Genomic DNA, 17,659 nt, shown 5'->3' on the forward strand with positions numbered 1-17,659 from the left:
ACATAGCACAGGAAGCATAGATCCTAATTAGATAATGGGATTATATACAAAGCCAACCTTGGGGATTTTTTTTTTTTTTTTTTTTTTTTGAAAATTTGGTTTTAATAATTCCAACTTTGACTGGTTTACTTTAAATTATCCCAATTTTTAATTATTATGGAAGAGTGTATATAGGCGCATAGCACCTATATGTTAAGCATGCATATAGGAGGGCATTATGGGGTTTTTATTTTTGTTTTTATTTGATGTTTTTTTTCACATTGGTACATTTTTGTATATATCTATGCATGTATATTGTACCATTAAAGTATAACTTGTCTTAATAATACTTTTTGTGTACTACTATACATGTAGTGGTACTTTTTGTCATCCTTTATTGTTGATTATTTTCACCTAAAATACCTACCACTTATCACCTATTATGCTTTAATGGTACATTTTACCATCCTATATGTTTTAAACATATAGGCGTTATGCGTCAATACTTAACCATTATGGAATAATACCAACTACTAGCCAAGCAGCTTCCCCCCACCCCCAACTCCCCCCCCCCCCCCCCCCCCCCCCCCCCGCCGAAAAGCCAAAATGCTCTAGACGAAGATCAATGCCAATTACAATTTACGTTACAATTTACACCATAATTTACATCAAAATAGTAATATTAAACTAAGACTATATTTTTTTTTATTATTTTTATTTTTATTTTTTTATGTTTAGAGAGCCACAATTTTTTTTGGTGTTTCAACTAATACTATAATCTAATCTAATATATATAAATAAAGTAGGCATTTTTCGGGAGCATTTGGCGCGCGCCACATAAGAAAATGTATTATTTTGTCCAATGAAAAATTAGATTAATAATTTATTTTAAAATTAAAAAATTTACTCACCACCTAAGCAAAAGTGACGAATGAGATTTAATAATTTTGACACATAGGTAAAAACAACGAATAGAGAATAATTAAAATTTAAAGTATTTTTAAAAACCAATAATTATCTTCTCGAAAAAAATGTAATAATTATCTCTTTTACATATATGGATGCAAATTTTGATCGCAAATATCTTTAATCTCTCCCTAACAAATATTAAAAAAGTTCGATTTTAATAATATACTCATCGAGACGAATAAAACTATATTTCATATGACTAATTCCCCAAAGTTTTAAGGGGATGTTTGGTTCAAGCATATTAGGTATAAGGTACGGGTTTGGAATGACCAAAACTCATACCTTGTGTTTGTTTATAGAAATTTCATTTTTCAAACCCATACCTCAAACCCTCAAGGTATGGGTTTTTAAAACCCAAGGGGGGAGGTGGGTATGGCTCATACCCATACCTTTAGTTTAAAATTAAAAGGAAAACTATCATTCCTAGATAAAAACCAAACACATGAAATCAAGTATCAAGTTCCAACCCCATACCACCCAGGTTTCAATCCTCATTCCAAACATATACCATTGTTTGAATCAAACGCCCCCTAATAGTTAGACGATTATAAATGAGATTAACATTTTAAACAGAACGAGTATATTAAATAAACGCATACGCAAAAGACTAATTTTGATCAATAAAAAAACGAGATTTGTCTTTTTTTTTTTTGAATCAAAAATTTAAATTGTCACATAAGCAAAATTAGTGAATAAGGTTTGAGATTTTAAATTCAAGCATCACATAAAATAAATAAAACAACAAAAGATAACTCTAGGGTTAAAATTAAAAAATTATCTTATGATATTAGGAATTTTATCATTTAATGAATGATCTTCATAAATAACCGTGCATCGCACGGGCTTACATCTAGTAATTTATTAAGCTAAGACTATCATCATTTATATTGAAGAAGAGATAATGTATAAAGATAGTGTAACACAGACAAAGGCGAAATTGCTGATCATGTAACCAGAATCCCTGCACAGCTCTATACCCGATTACCGAAAACAATGGCCGGAAAACTATCTTGAAAGCCCAAATAGAATACAAGTCAGAAATTAAACACAATAATTCAGCTTGAAAATAGTCAATCACTTCAATTAAGCATACAATTCTGAATTTTCAAAATGATCAATCCTTTCGTCGATTAACAACCACCAACCACCAATTGAACTTAAAATCGAGTCATTTTTTTAGCTTGAACAAAATTACAAAGAAAAGAGAGAAATAAGAACCTGAATTAGAAAGGAGGAAAATGAGGATGGGCAAGAGAGGGAAGAAGGCGTAAGCGTGCTCATACTCGTAACCACATTCAGCAGTGTGGGGGAAGGGAAGGGAGAGGTTTTTGGGTGGGGGCTGCGATTTTCCGGAAGGGGCAGGCCGGCAGGGTATGGGGTTGAGGGTTTTCCGGTGGGGTGGTTGGTTGGGAATAGGGGAGATCAATGAACGGGCCAGGCCAAGGTTTTAAAAAGTTGCCCATTTCATTGGATCGGGTCAGGCCGGGCCAAATGTCGGGTTGGAAAATGTGTGCCCAAACGAGGCGGGTCATATGGGCTTTTCGGGCTATTAGGCCAAAAAAATCAACTAAATTGCATAAAATTGATTCCCAAGCCGCCCAAAATTTTAAAGAATTGGAGCAGGTCGGGCCCAACCCGATTTCCAGCCGAAAAAAGTTGTCCAAAGCCCACCCAAAATCGAGTCGGGTCGGGTCGAGCTAGCGGGCCAAGCTCAACTTGATCAAGTCTAGTTGGGAGCTGGTGTTTTTTTCAACTACAACTTGACACGTGTTATGTAACATGTTATAATAGGTTGTTGACTTTTGTTAATCTGTTTGGGACTATTAGGAGAAAACACATCCAAAATTTGGGATTATTTTAGAATAATCGAAAGTTAGGATTATTTAAAATAAATCGGTTAAAGTTGGGATTACTAAAAAGAAAATTAATTTAAATAATCCCAGTTTTGACCGGTTCGTTGATAATAATCCCACATTTTATATTAAAAAAAAAAAAAAAAAATCCCACCTTTGGGGGGCATCTTCTTCTAATGGTCCCTAATTACCGATAACTTATTCTCTGGGTAAATTTTTATTTAAAAAAATTCTTAGCCACGCACTAGCTCTCTTTTCCCCAACCACCAGTCCCCCTTCATTTCCAACCACCGGGCACCAACAACAACAATTAACCCAATTTAGCCCCTCACACCATGCCATCCCTTTGCCCTCGTTATTCCCTACTCACTTACCAACAATCACGCCACCAACTTCCACTCCACCTTTTCACCGGCGAGCCATCATAACTCAACAACACGTACAACACCCTCAAATTCAACCATTTCGCAATCCTAGCACTCCAATCCGCCACCAATCGACAGCAATTCGACCTTCAAACCACCCGCAATCAGTAATTCGGCCACCTAAAAGTATAATTCTGGCCTCTGATCTAGCAATTTGGCACCAACAACATCAATTGATGCTTCACTTTGAAGACCCAAAATGCGCCATTGTTAGGGTGGGGCGTTTCAAGGTGGGGAGGGCTGGGCTGGCATTATTCAGGGACTACAGAAGGTTGGGGCTGGGCATTTCGGAGTGGGGATAGGTTAGGGTACGGTGTTTTGGGGGTGGGAGTCACTACAAGAAAATTGTCTTGTTATAGCAATTATTTCGTAGTGATTATACATCCGCTACAATATGCACATATGTTTGTGAAATAGTAGAGGAATCCGTATCATGTTGGAATCGACATAGTAAACCCATATGAATATTTATTCACCTTTATTCTACACATATATAAAATTTTGGAAAAACGTATCGTTTACAATCGCCACTAAAACCCAAAAATCAATACGAAAACCTTTTTAACACTAGACTTTAAATTTTTGTTTGACAAAAAGAATATAAAATTTGTCATTCCTTATTAGAAAAACATTTAATGTTACAGCATGAGGTTGCATGTTCGAATCTTGTATAGATCATATGTACGGATATTATTATTATTATTATTATTATTATTATTATTATTATTATTATTATTATTATTATTATTATTATTATTATCAAAAACAAAAGTCATACAACCTACAATAAATTAGTGGGAAGCCGAGATACAATCTGGGCCCCCACTCCTCTAGCTATAGCAAATCCTACCCTAGTGAAGATATTATTATTATTATTATTATTATTATTATTATTATTATTATTATTATTATTATTATTATTATTATTATGTTTTTTTTTGGTAGAAAAAGAGTTCAACATTTGTAGCGATTATAATCGCTACATTAATCATCAAGCTTGAATGTAGTTTTTCATATCGATTAATAAGGACAACCCCATCGAAAGCGAAAAACACTACTAAATGCTATGGCAACGGCGGATGTTGTATCGAATAACCATTCGTTGGGAATTGTTTTTGTAGCAATTACAATCGATATGAAATGTTAAAATAATTGCTATGAAAAGGTATTTTTCTTGTAGTGAGTGGCTGGGGTAGGCTGTTATAAGGGTGGGCGTGGCTGGGTTTTAGTGTTTCGGGGGTGGGGGTGGCTGGTTGTAGGGGGAGTAGTGGGTTGCCTAGCCGGAAAATATGGAGGAAGGAGGGGAAGAAGGAAAGGGGATATAAAATTTTTTAAATATATATATATATATATATATATATATATATATATATATATATATATATATATATATATATATATAAAAAAAAATTTTGGCGAATCACAAAGTAACACGTGGTATGTTAACCCGGTTACCAACAGGTGAGGGATTATTGGAAGAAGATGACCCATAAAAGTGGGATTATTAGATAATAATCAAAAGGTGAGATTATTATCAGCGAACCGGTTAAAAAGTGGGATTATCAATTTTTCCTTATTAAAACCAATTTTTCCTTTATTTTTCTCTATTGCTTCTAAAAAAATCAATTAATGAATGAAAAATTGAAAAGAATAATCTCACACTTACCCAACCTACTCAAAATGAGCCAAATTGTAAGTTATCTGAGAATGATCCCACCCTTCACCTCTATTTTCTCAAAACAACTTTTTTACCTACAACTTTTTTAACATGTTTTTTTTTTTTTTACAAATCTCTCTCCTCTCCACTCCTTTCACCTCACCACCACTGCCCCTTCATATCAACCACCTCATCACCACCAAACCACCCACTCCTGCAACCACAGACCCACCACTAACCCCACCATCGATCCCCACCAGAGAGTGTGTGTGACGACGTGGCAGTTGTGAGGGAGGCGCAACAGTAATGAGGGAAAGGATCTTTTAATGTGGGAGATTGGGGTGCATGGAAGGGAGGGGGCTGGTTTTTTTAAACTTGTAAAAATAGGATTAATTAGAAGGTGACACGTGGAAGTCACCTTTTAAAATTGGTTACTCTTTCCGTATTTTATTATTTGCTCTATTATTCTATATAGGGTTTTAGGGGGGAAAGTAGAAAATATTATATTATAATGAAAGTCTTGTTGGTTAGAAAATTAAATAAAAAATCTAAAAATAAAAAACAAAAGTGAGTATAAATGAAAGGAGAGGGAATATGAAAAATATTAAAATATGATTTGGGGGAACCACTAATAGTGAGGAAAAAATATTGTTAAAAGTTTCTAAAAAAAGAAATGAAACAAATAATAAATTACAGCCGCAAAAGAAAGTGTAGCAAGTAATAAAATACGGAGGGTTACCAAAATCGATCAAACATTATTTTGAGAAAATAGGGAGCAAAAATTGGTTTGTTCTTAGATTACATAAAACTCGGTTTGAGTACACCGCTGAAAGGTGGAATTATTGTTTTTTCTAGTTTTCCATTAATTAATCACATTCACTATCTATAATGAGGATGTTCAATAAAGTGACACAAATACCCTAGCCGTCTCCTCTCTAGTTTTTCTCTTTACGGTTCTTCAAAATAAGTGTTTCATAGGCCGGAAATTTGGCTATTTTTGACCTTGTTCCTTTAGTTTTTTTTAATGGTTTTGTTATAAAATTCAATAAAAGTACACTCTTTGAAGGTAGTAAGTATCACTATAGTGGGTTTAAGTATAGTAAGTGCCCATATAGTGGGCTTTGTTCCAGTTTTGTTTTTGTTTTTTTAGTTTAGTAAGGTACAAGTTGTTTTGTAGGTAAAAATTTGTGTCAGATCAAAAAAGTAGTTAATCCTTCAATTACAATTAAATAAATCAAACGAAAATTTTCTTCACGACTACAACAGATCGATAGACAACCTCGACGAAAAAGTTTGTAATCACTGAAAGTGATATGAAAGAGGGTATGAACAATGTACGATTTGTAACGATGATCATAGCTATGTTGAAAGGTTGTTTTTTATTTGATTCAATTGTCATTTATAAGTTAGATTTAAATCTCTTTGTAAATGTAATATGGATTTTTATTTATGAATCAATCTTTATTCCAAAAAAAAAAAAAAAAAAATACTAATAATAAAGATGTTCAACGTTTAGGAAAGGTAAAAGGTAAAATTAGAAATAATAATCCCAACTTTCATCAATTTTGCTAAAATTATCCCAACTTTGGACTATTTTGGAATAATCCGAACTTTGGGGGTCATTCTTTTTCTTCAATCTTTAACCAGTCAACAAAAGTCAATGACCTAAAGGCGGATTATTGTAGAGGCTGGACGGGGTTTGGCCCTTGATAACATTTTGGATAAACATTTTTAGTTAGTGTAAAAGCCCATTTAAATTATAAAAAAAAAAATGCTTTTGCCGACTAGGAAAACTAATTACAGTATATAGACTCCTAATCTACAAAAACTACTCAATTCCCTTCAAAAAAAAAGTACTGACACACTCCTAACTCTTTGACTCTTTCCCAAGTATTTTCAATTTTTCAAAGTAGCAATGGAATTCCTACTTCCAAGAATAAGTGAAAATACCAGGCCGGCCTACGGTCGATGGGGAGGTCCATACGGACCATGATACAGATAACGACTGTGAAGTCGAAACTTATGTGGCCCCTAATAGGTCACTCATCTCTAAGCGCATCCGTCCCAGGGATAGACTGGAACGGAGCAACAACGAAGCCGGTCTTAGCAAGTCTACTGGACCACCGCCTGTGAAAACCCAGACGGCAAGGGGTCAGGCTCCAATCACTCGAGACAAACTCATGAAATTCATGACAAATTTCAAGGGTGAAATCAAGGACCTGATCAACAAGAGGACGGTTGGCTCTAGCAAGGGTCAGTCGGCTAAGAAGACTCCTCAAGCTGAGAGGAGAAAGTCAGTCAGAGAAAGGCAGCCTACTCCACATCCAAAGGAGAAGGCTACGCCTGCCATTGACTGGTCCAAGATCCTTCTGCCTCAGACGGGAAAAAGGAAGGTCATCCGAGCTGTTCAGCCGGATGGCAGCAAGAAAACCTTCTCCGATGCTTGACACATCATCGAGCATAACAGGAGCCAGCAGCTGTCTGGAGTCAGCCTCTACATCGAGCTTTCAGACAGCTTCAAAAATACATCCGCAAGGAATTCTCAATCCTTGCATGAGAGCCATACATGCGGCAAGTCCGTCCATACTGGCCCTTAGATGATTGGGTCAGTCCCGTATGTGCCTCAGATGCCATACGAGCAATATGTCCTACCTTTCATCCAGCCGACCCTCTTTGGAGGACAGGCTGCACATAATGTCCGGCCCCTAGACTGGAAGCTCCGTCTTCTCAGACTTGGTGAACAAACCTTTGCGTTCACCAGGGAGATAACCGAGGCAGCACAACCGGTCAAAGTTAAGAATGTCTTGGTTGGTGCCTATGATGGGACCACCAATCCTGAAGATCACCTCATGGCCTATACCAACCTCATGCACATGCAGGGGTTGGAGGATGCCATGTGGTGCAGATGCTTCCCAGCTACATTGAAGGGCATAGCCCAACAATGGTTTGGCAACTTGCCAGCCGGATGTATTGATAGCTTCAAGAAGCTTGCCTTCTTGTTTGCTTCAAACTTCTCAATGAACATCCCTGCCAAGAAAACAAGTCATTACTTAAGCACCATTCGCCAAGGGGAGAGATAAGGACTTCGCTCCTACGTCAGGCAGTTCAATCTGGTGAGGATCTAGATTCAAGGGCTGTTTAACGAGTTAGCCTACACAGACTTCTTCAAGGGTCTGAAGGACGGGTCAACCTTTAAGTTTGACCTCGTCAGGAAGAGGGTCTTCACCCTCCAAGAGGCGTTGATGGAGGCGGAGAGCTTTATTCGAGCCACCGACCTTTGCTCATCCAGCCATCAGTCAGACTCCAAAAAGTCTGACAATCAAAAAAGAGAGCCGGTCTGCTCAACTGGTTCAGAAAGCTGAAGAGAGCAAAAAGAGAAAAGAAGTCTACACGGTTGATGAATCTGATCAGTCGACCTAGAAGAAAAAGAAAGAATTCAAACCGTATGTCCTAAGGTACGAGATTAATAAAGACTGTTACTCCATCCTCATGGAGATAAAGGACTGGCTGACCATTGAGAAGCTGAATCCGGATGAAGAGTTCCGTCTAATCACGGAATAAAAATAAATACTACCACTTCCATGAGGAAGTCGGCCATGACACCAACGACTGTTATAGCCTCAAGCGGACGTTGGACCGTCTGGCTAACAAGGGGGTGCTGAAATCTTACATCTTGAACTCCAAAGCGACTGTCAAGATGAATCCTAGACAGTCGTTCAAGACTGTCCAGCCTGCTAGTAGCTCGGACACTAACAAAGAGCTGGTCTACACCATAGCAGGCGGATTCGCGAGTGGTGGCCTAACTATCCGGGGAGCCAAGGAAAAAGATGATCCATGTTGTTGATGAAGGGCAAGCGTCTACTAGTGGTACCTTCCCAGACGTCCTCATCATTGAGAAGGATAGAGTTAAAGTCTTCCAGCCGCATGACGACCCGGTTGTCATTGAATGTAAGGTCGCCAACCAATTGGTTGGTCGGATCCTTATACACACGGGTAGCTCCTCTGACCTCATCAACTACAAGTGTCTGTCCAAGCTGAAGTACAAGCTGGACAACCTGCGCGACGTCTCCCACCCTCTTGTTGGTTTCGAGGGAGGGGTTGTGTACCCAGTCGGACAAATTAACTTACCCATCCGGCTGGGGGAGAAGAGAAAAGGGCGGCATATGATCGTCCGGTTTCTGGTGGTTAAAGAGCTGACCGCCTACAAAATTATTCTGGGTCGTCCCACTCTGAACGAGTGCAAGGCCGTCATCATCCCAGCCCCAATGTTGCTAAAATATGAAAGGGATGATGGCTCTATTGGCTCCCTGAACAGGGATCAGAAGATGGCAAGGGAGTGCTATTTTTCAGACGTCAAACCCACGACTGCAGCAGCCGGTCAAGGGAAGGAGCCAATAGACCTTGACGATGTCAAGGACTTTGACCCAGCCCCACCAGCATCCAAAAAGAAAAGAAAAGCCGATCAACTGGTGGAGGTGAAGAAGGAGAAAAAATAACAATCACTAACCGGGGAACGGTCAGATGAACTCCGTCCCCAGCCGGATGGCAATCAGATTGATATTCCTCTAGATGACAGCTGTCCAGAGCGAACTGTTAAGGTGGGGACGGCTGCTTTTGAAAAGTTGGGTGCAGACTTGCACATTCCGCTGAAGGAATTCAAAGAAATTTTTGCCTTTGAAGTGGAAGAGATGCCAGGCATCAGCACGGATCTCGCTGTCCACAAACTCACTATTGATCCTGATTGGGTTGTTAAATCACGACGAGGAGAGAAGTCAGGCGGCAGCTGCCGAGGTCAAAAAGTTGTTAAACGCTGGGTTCATTCGGCCATGTAACTTCCCTGATTAGGTTGGAAATGTTGTGCTTGTAAAGAAGCCGAATGGTACCTGGCGCATGTGTGTAGATTACACTGACTTGAACAAGGCATTTCCAAATGACAGTTATCAGCTTCTAAAGATCGACAGCTTGGTTGACTCTACAGCCGGGCATGCCTTGATGAGTTTTATGGATGCCTACTCAGGTTTCCACCAGATACCCCTGTGGAAAAAAGATCAAGAGAAGATGGCTTTCGTCACTGATCAGGGGTTATTTTGTTATACTGCGATGCCGTTTGGCTTGAAGAATGCGCCTGCTACTTTTCAATGGAGGATTAATACTGTCTTCATTAATCAGATTAGGAAGAATGTAGAGGCATATATTGATGACATGATAGTCAAATCCAAGTAACAGACGGATCATCTTACTGACCTCCGAGAAACCTTCACCACACTCAGGCGGCACAAGGTCATGCTCAATCCCAAGAAGTGTGTCTTTGGTGTTGAGTTTGGGAAGTTTCTCGGATTTTTTATTGATCAAAGGGGGATAGAGGCTAACCCGGAGAAGATACAAGCGGTGATAGACATGAAGTTACCGGTTGTCTGGAGGCTTTGTGGAGATTCCTCAGCCGGTCAGGTGACTAGTGCCTCTATTTCTTCCAGGTGATCAGAAAAAAGACAAGGTTTGAATGGGGGGACGATGCTGAGGCAGCCTTTTAGAAATTGAAAGAACATTTACACTCTTTGCCAAGGGTTGTTATCCCTCTGCCCAAAGAGACACTTTACATGTATTTAGCCGTCTCAGATCATGCCCTGAGTGCCGTTCTCCTTGCCGAGAGTGACGGCATTCATCTCTCGGTCTATTACATTAGCCATGTACTCAGAAATACTAAACTACAATACCTCATGGTTGAAAATTTTGGCTTGCTCTTTACATGGCTGTCAAGAAGTTGAAACCTTACTTCCAGGCACATCAAGTTGTGGTCTACACAGACCAACCTCTCAAGCGGCCAATGACAACCTTAGAGTCATCCGGTAGAATACTCAAATGGGCTATTGAAATGCAAAGTCTTAAAATCACTTTCGAACCGAGAAAGGCAGTGAAGGGTCAGGCGTTCACCGACTTCATTGTCGAAATGACAAGGCCGGTTGCATCGGACAATGTTGATCAGGTTTGGAAAGTGTATGTAGACGGGAGTTCTACCATGAACGACCGTGGTGCAAGCATAGTCTGTAAGTCTCATGAGAGGGACAAGTATGATTATGCACTACGGTTTAAGTTCCAAGCCTCAAACAACGAGGCAGAATGTGAAGCCCTACTAGCCGGTATCCGTATGTGTAAGGCGGCAGGGGCAACCAAAATTGATGCCTGCTCTGATTCACAGTTGGTCGTAAGCCAATACCATGGTGACTATGAAGCCACCCATCCGGCTATGATCAAATACCTTCAGGCAGTCAAAGCTGAGGCTGGGACACTTAAATAATTCCATCTGAGTCAAGTGCCCAGATCTGAAAACAATCAGGTGGATGCACTGTCAAAATTGGCATCATCCACATCCTGTGATACGCCTCGGTTAGTCTTCTGGGAACTTATGGAAAAACGAAGCATTATTGAAGAAGATCCCATTGGAGTACTTGACCGAAGCTCTACCTGGATGGATGGCATCCGGGCATACTTACAAGACGGCAGGCTGCCCGACTCACCACAGGAAGCGGTTGTCATGAAGAAACGAGCTGCAAACTTCGAGATAAGAAACGGAGAACTCTTCAAAGTAGATTTCTTAAAACCTCTGTTGAAGTGTGTTACCCCAGAAAAGGGGCAAGAAGTCCTCGAAGAATTGCACGTGGGATATTGCGCCTCTCACATAGGCGGCAGATCCTAGGCTGTTAGGGCCAGACGGCAGGGTTATTTCTGGCCCACTCTTGAGTCAGACGCCATGGAGATGGTAAAAAAAAAGTGACAAGTGTCAAAGGTGTGGCAAGCTCATCCATCAGCCGGCCACTGACCTAACAGCAATCCATAGCCTAGTCCCATTTGCTAAATGGGGCATGGACATCTTGGGTCCGTATACGCCTGCTCCAGGCGAAAAGCGGTACATTGTGGTGGCTGTGGATTATTTCACCAAGTGGGTTGAGGCAGAGACGGTCAAAAATATCAAGACTAAGGATGTCATCTCTTTCATTTGGAAGAACATCGTCACCCGGTTTGGAGTGCATATGTATGATTTTTGACAATGACCCTCAGTTTGAAACGCCTCAACTCAAAATTTGGCTGAGAGATCAAGGGATCTCACATTGTTTTGCATCAGTCGGCCGACCCTAAGCAAACGGCCAAGTAGAAGCATTCAACAAACTCATATCAGACGGCATTAAAAGAAAATAGAAAGAGCCGGTGGTTTATGGGCTGAAGAATTAATTCATGTCCTATGGGCCATCCGGACAGCTGAAAAGGGGGCAATTGGTGAAACCCCATTTCTCATGGTTTACGATGCTGAAGCCATCTTGCCTATCGAGCATTATGAGCCGACTCTTCGAGTCATGTTACACGATGAAGAGGCAAACTTGGAGGCCATGCGGCTAGCATTGGACTCACTCCTGGAACGCAGGGGCAATGCCGCCTTGCGTCATGAGATTACCATATGAGAATGACTCGTGCCAAGAACAAGAGAATACACAAACAGCCCCCGAAAGAGGGTGACTTTGTGTTACGAAAAATGGAGGCAATCGGTAGAGCCAATGAGCAGGAAAAGTTAACTCCTAATTGGGAAGGTCCCTACTAGATTTATGAAGAAGTAAGGAACGACACCTACCACCTGGAAACCCCAGACGGGTAGGCGGCTACCTAGAACTTGGAATGTAGATAGCCTAAAAAAGTACTACTTTTGAGAGTTTTAAAGTTTTGTAAATGAAAAAGCATATTAATGAAAAGTTTCTTTTTATTTTCAATTGCTTTATTTTTTGTTTTATATACATCTAGAATGTTTGAAATACCGCATGTACAATGTACAGATGGCGTACTTTTAAGTATTAGAAATAAAAACAACTAAGTACAAAAACTTAGTGGCTAAATAAACGTATGACGAAGACGTGAGGCCAATGGCCGGATAATGTTTGAATTTACAGATCCGTCTGCTCCAATATGAGTAAGGCGTCCGGCGACGCCCATCCGGGTGGAATCATCGCAGAGGGAATCTCCCATTTGGGTGGCACATTGCTCTACAAACATATGCAGACGGCCGAAATTGAACGGCATAATTAGCCAACTCATAGCCGTCTGACCTGGGTAATCTAAAGAACGACTAAGTTTACGGGAACCGGATGTCAAAAGACATCAGCTAGTGACCGGCCGAAGTTCTGACTTAGATTACTTTTCGAAATTATGCAAGTCCTCCCAATGGGGAAAAAAGACATGGAGCGTAATTGGATTGCAAATACCCCAGGCGGAAAGGAAGAAGTTCAATACAACTGTTTCACCGCCTGGGCTAATGGCTACTCTCTTGTATGATTGGACGACTATGTACTTGGTTTGGGGAAATCACTACTGTGATTGATTGACTTAGGAACATTTCATACTCCTTAAAGTGTCAAAAGTTCCCAAGTCAATCAATCAACAAGCTTTGAAACCAACCATACAGACACCCAGGGGAAAGTGCAGCCGGTTTGTCATTTGCCGCATGCTCTTAAAGAGTTAGGCAAAAATTCAAGTATATATGTATGAAAAATTCAAATGCAAAAATTGAAACAAAATATAGAGCAATTGAATAAAACCGACTCAGTCGGCACATTTCATAAATATAAAACCGACCAAATGGTCGGATGATAATGTTAACCGGACATACATCCGGAGAAAGACAAATTGTTGATTTACACGACTCCTCAGTCGGTAAAGATACAAAGTTACGCGGCACGCAGGTCGGAGAAAACACTATTGGCATACTACCACTGAATAACTTATGGTTGCTGGGGAGGAGGCACCGTCTGGGATTGATTAGGCGGGAGATCAGCTACAATTTGCTCAGGTTGATCCTGGTTTGGATCAACCGGAGCTTGTTCCTTTGCCTCTTCTCGCTCTTCCTCTTCATCTTCCCCGTCTGAGGCAATCTCGATGCCTTGGGCTTGGGCCCATTCCTTGAAGGGAGGCGGCACTGTCTCCTTTAGTTGTTCGGCGTCGTACACCTCGGTGGCATACTAATAGTGCAGGTTGAAGAACTCCCAGTCGGCGTTAGGGTGGACCAGATCCCAAGCCAGCTTCAGGCGGGCCTCCATATCCCTCTCATTCTCCGCCACCAACCGATTCTGGTCCTTGGAGATTTCCTCTTGATGAGCATTCCTCATTTGAACGATGTCAAGCTTGAGCCGGCTGTTTTCGTTCCTGAGCTGGGTGTTCTCCTGGTCCGCCCCTTCCAATGCCTTTAGATCAGATTGAACATTTTTTAGCGCCAACTCTAAGTTGGTGGCTTTGGTATTGGCTTCCTCCACTACAGCTGTCAAAGTCTTGATCAGCTACTCATGTTTCAACTCTGCAGCTTTAATCTCAATTTCACTCATGGTATTTTGATATTGAGCAGAGTTAGGAGCATTTGTGTCCCTCCGATTAGAATCATTTACCTCCTCCTGTTTTCTCCTAAACGGAGTCTTCAGCCCGTCTACCCTCAGCATCGCCTGTAGAATACAGATGGTAAAAAGTGGGGGTTGGAAGATAAGCCTAAAGATTAAAAATACACTTGGGTTAAGCTTACCTTAGCCAGCAGGGCTAGGATTTGGTCAAAATTGACCAACTGCACTCCTGGCACCAAAGCTTTCTCAGACCTGGTAATGGTCCTCAGCATCCGCTTGGAGAATTGCTGAACATCAGGCCGCCTGGAGGAGACATCTGCACCATAAGAAGGATGTGGTGAGAAAGCAGCATAGGCGGTACCCATATTGTGCCAGCTGTTGAGTAGTTCTCCTGATGAGCTTGCTTGGGTTTTGACTCGCATAAAGTCAAGCGACTATAAGAGTTCAAAGCAACCTTCCTTACCTTGATCTCTAGGTTGCGAGGTCCCACCCTCTTCAACCGCTGCAGTGTCGTCTACAGCATTGGGTGGCATGACACCCTTCGACGCCGTAGAGGCGTCCGACATTTTGCTTGCCTTCTCTGAGCTTTCGCTCAGAGCCTTCAGTACAGCCGGGCTTTTCCCTCCGGTTGTAGGCCTTGGTTAGTCAGGCATAGCAGCTGAGATAGACTGGGAGGGATTTTTCTTCCTTACCTTGGTCGGGGTTTTTCCCAGCTCACCCCCAGGTGGGGGCCGTTTGAACATTTTTGAAATAGAACGGGGGATAGTCTTGTTTCCACTCTACAGATGAGACAAAAGGGTTACAACCGACACAACATAAAAAGAAAGGAAAGTTAGCCTCCAAATGGCAGGCGGACTTACCCCATCATCCTTGGCATCCAACGCCTTTTTCCTCTTCTCCAATTGCTCCTTTCTGAGAAAGGCAGCTGACTTAGCCGGCGTCTTGTCCGGATTCACCATTTTCAGAGCGTCCTCTGTAGAAGAAAATTGGATGGTTAATTTTTTTTTAAAAAAATGCAAGTATTGAGACGTTTGCAAAATGCGGCTGCATACGTTTTGTAAACATTGTGCTCAGGTCACAGGCGGAAAGAAACGCCTCGTCTTTCATGAAATCCGGATGGGGCACCCAGTTCTTTGGCATATTATTTGGGTCCCATCGTCTAAAGGAGCAGTGGTGGTCTTGAAGAACTCCGGCTCCATTATTTGTTCCCAAGCCTTGAGAGGAATGTGGGAGAGGGCGCACTTCTTTCCGAGTAATCCCAGATCCTTGTTATACCGGCGTAAAACCCAGTTCATTGCCAAAGTGGAGGAAGAGATTAGATAAAACTTATCTTTCCAATTGGACCACATAGACGGTTTATCCAGAGTTCATCATTTACTTCGGATGGGTGGTTAAAGTGTACCACGCTCCCTAGCCGCCTGAAGCCCGGCTCATGTAATGCATATGAGCAAAGGCCTCGAAGCTTGGCTCAATATTCTGGAACTCGCAGGCCCTGTGAAGGGGGAAGCGGAGTCCGGCTTTGATTGCCAACTCATAGCAGTTGAGATAGTTGTCGGCGTGCTCAAGATTATCCTCCCAAACCATTGTTGCCTCCACAGGTGGGACTCTTATCTCCCAATTTGACCCAACCGGGTATTTATCTTGAAATGCCTTAAAACTAGTTTCCAGGGAAGCTACGTCCCTGGCGGTCATATGAGTTTCGGTAGGGTTGGACATAGACGGCGACTTAGCAGGCCGTTCAACTTCGTAGCCGGCTTTCGCTTGACCCAACCCAGAAGATTCGGCCCCTGATCTTTGGGATGCCTCGTCATCGTCCCCTATCACTATGCATGGAGGCGGAGACAGACCCTTCACTGTCTGACTCCCTTAATATCCCATCACTGGGAGTAATTGGGGTACCCCTAGGCGAAGAACCTGATTGCTCATCTGATTCCCCATACTCCCCGTCTGGGGTAACTTCATCAGCTGGCATTTCCAAAGTGCGCCTTCTCCTTCTTGGCTTTTTAGCCGTCTGTTTAACTCTTGCCATTGTGTCTTGCACAGACACAGAGACGGTGAGATTCGGAGATGAGCAAAGCAGGTCCATGTACCCAGAGACGGCACCCCCAGTCCTAAACTTAGTCGTACCAGGAGACCGGCTGACTACTGTCCTAGGCTGTGCCGTGTGTGTTGATGGTGAATCCATTTTATTTTGAAAAACTATATACAAACGGAAAAAGCTTGAAAGAGCTAAGAATGGGAGAGATGGTTACCTTGTAGAATTCTGGAAAAACTTCTCAAGCGGTGACCGATTGTGTCCACGAAAGTGCAGACGGAAAGTTTTCTGGAAATCAGCTATAGGAAGGGGCAGAGCGTTTCTCTCTAGAAAATACTTTCTTTTTCATTCTCTAGATTTTTTAAGAAGTCAGATGAGAGAGAAGAAGGGGGGTAACTTGCTATTTATAGAAGGTTAAAATGGGGGTACTCCCGTAATTTCCTTCAAAGTAAAAGGGTAATAACCGTTAGCTAATCAGCAGGTGACATTTGTCACAAGTGCCACGTGGCCTGCCATGTCACCCCTGTGAGGGGCAAATGTTTAGGGTAAAAATACCCTAGACACGTGGTCCAATCAGAGAGGCACACGTGTCCATCTTGGATGGGTCCAACATGGACCACTCTTTGGCTGACACGTGTCAAGCCTCAGATAACAAATAGAATGATGGCCTTCAGGGCCTAATTCCCAAGAACGTCGCAAAACGGCGCAGCCTATTAGGTCATCCTGACCTAGTGAAGTGCACTTTTCCCAATGACCCTATAAATAGGGAGATTTCCCCCCATTTTGGGGACACCTTCATTTATTACAACAACTCTACATTCTCTCACATCAGAGAAAACACCTGATCTCGAAATCCAAGAAGATCTCACTTTTACCTTCCGCACCTTTTCATCTTCTACGACCAATACTAACTTGATCGTCGGAGGCGGAGCTCCTACCAACCAGAGTTTCCGTATTTTGCAGGTACAGACAGCGCCGGACCAGTCTTGGTGACGTAACTCTCCCGAGGGACCAAAAACACCCAAAACAATTATTATTATTATTATTATTATTATTATTATTATTATTATTATTATTATTATTATTATTATTATTATTATTATTATTATATCTCAAAAACATATACAAAGTTATACAACCTATAGAAAATTAGTGGGAAGCCGAGATACAATCTGGGCCCCCACTCCTCTAGGTATAGAAAAGCTGATCCTAGTAAAGATATGAGATGCAGCACGCGCCCCAATGTCCTGAGTTTTTGAGAGTTTCTAGATCTAATTCAGTAATGCAACAGCCTCCTTTTCTAACACCCCAAGAGAAGAGAAAGAGAAAGGAAGGAAGCCATATCCAATTGCTCGACAATTGGATTTGTACTT

Source organism: Chenopodium album, chromosome 14 (genome assembly GCF_948465745.1).
Source record: "Chenopodium album chromosome 14, dcCheAlbu1.1, whole genome shotgun sequence".
Lineage (NCBI taxonomy): Eukaryota > Viridiplantae > Streptophyta > Magnoliopsida > Caryophyllales > Amaranthaceae > Chenopodium > Chenopodium album.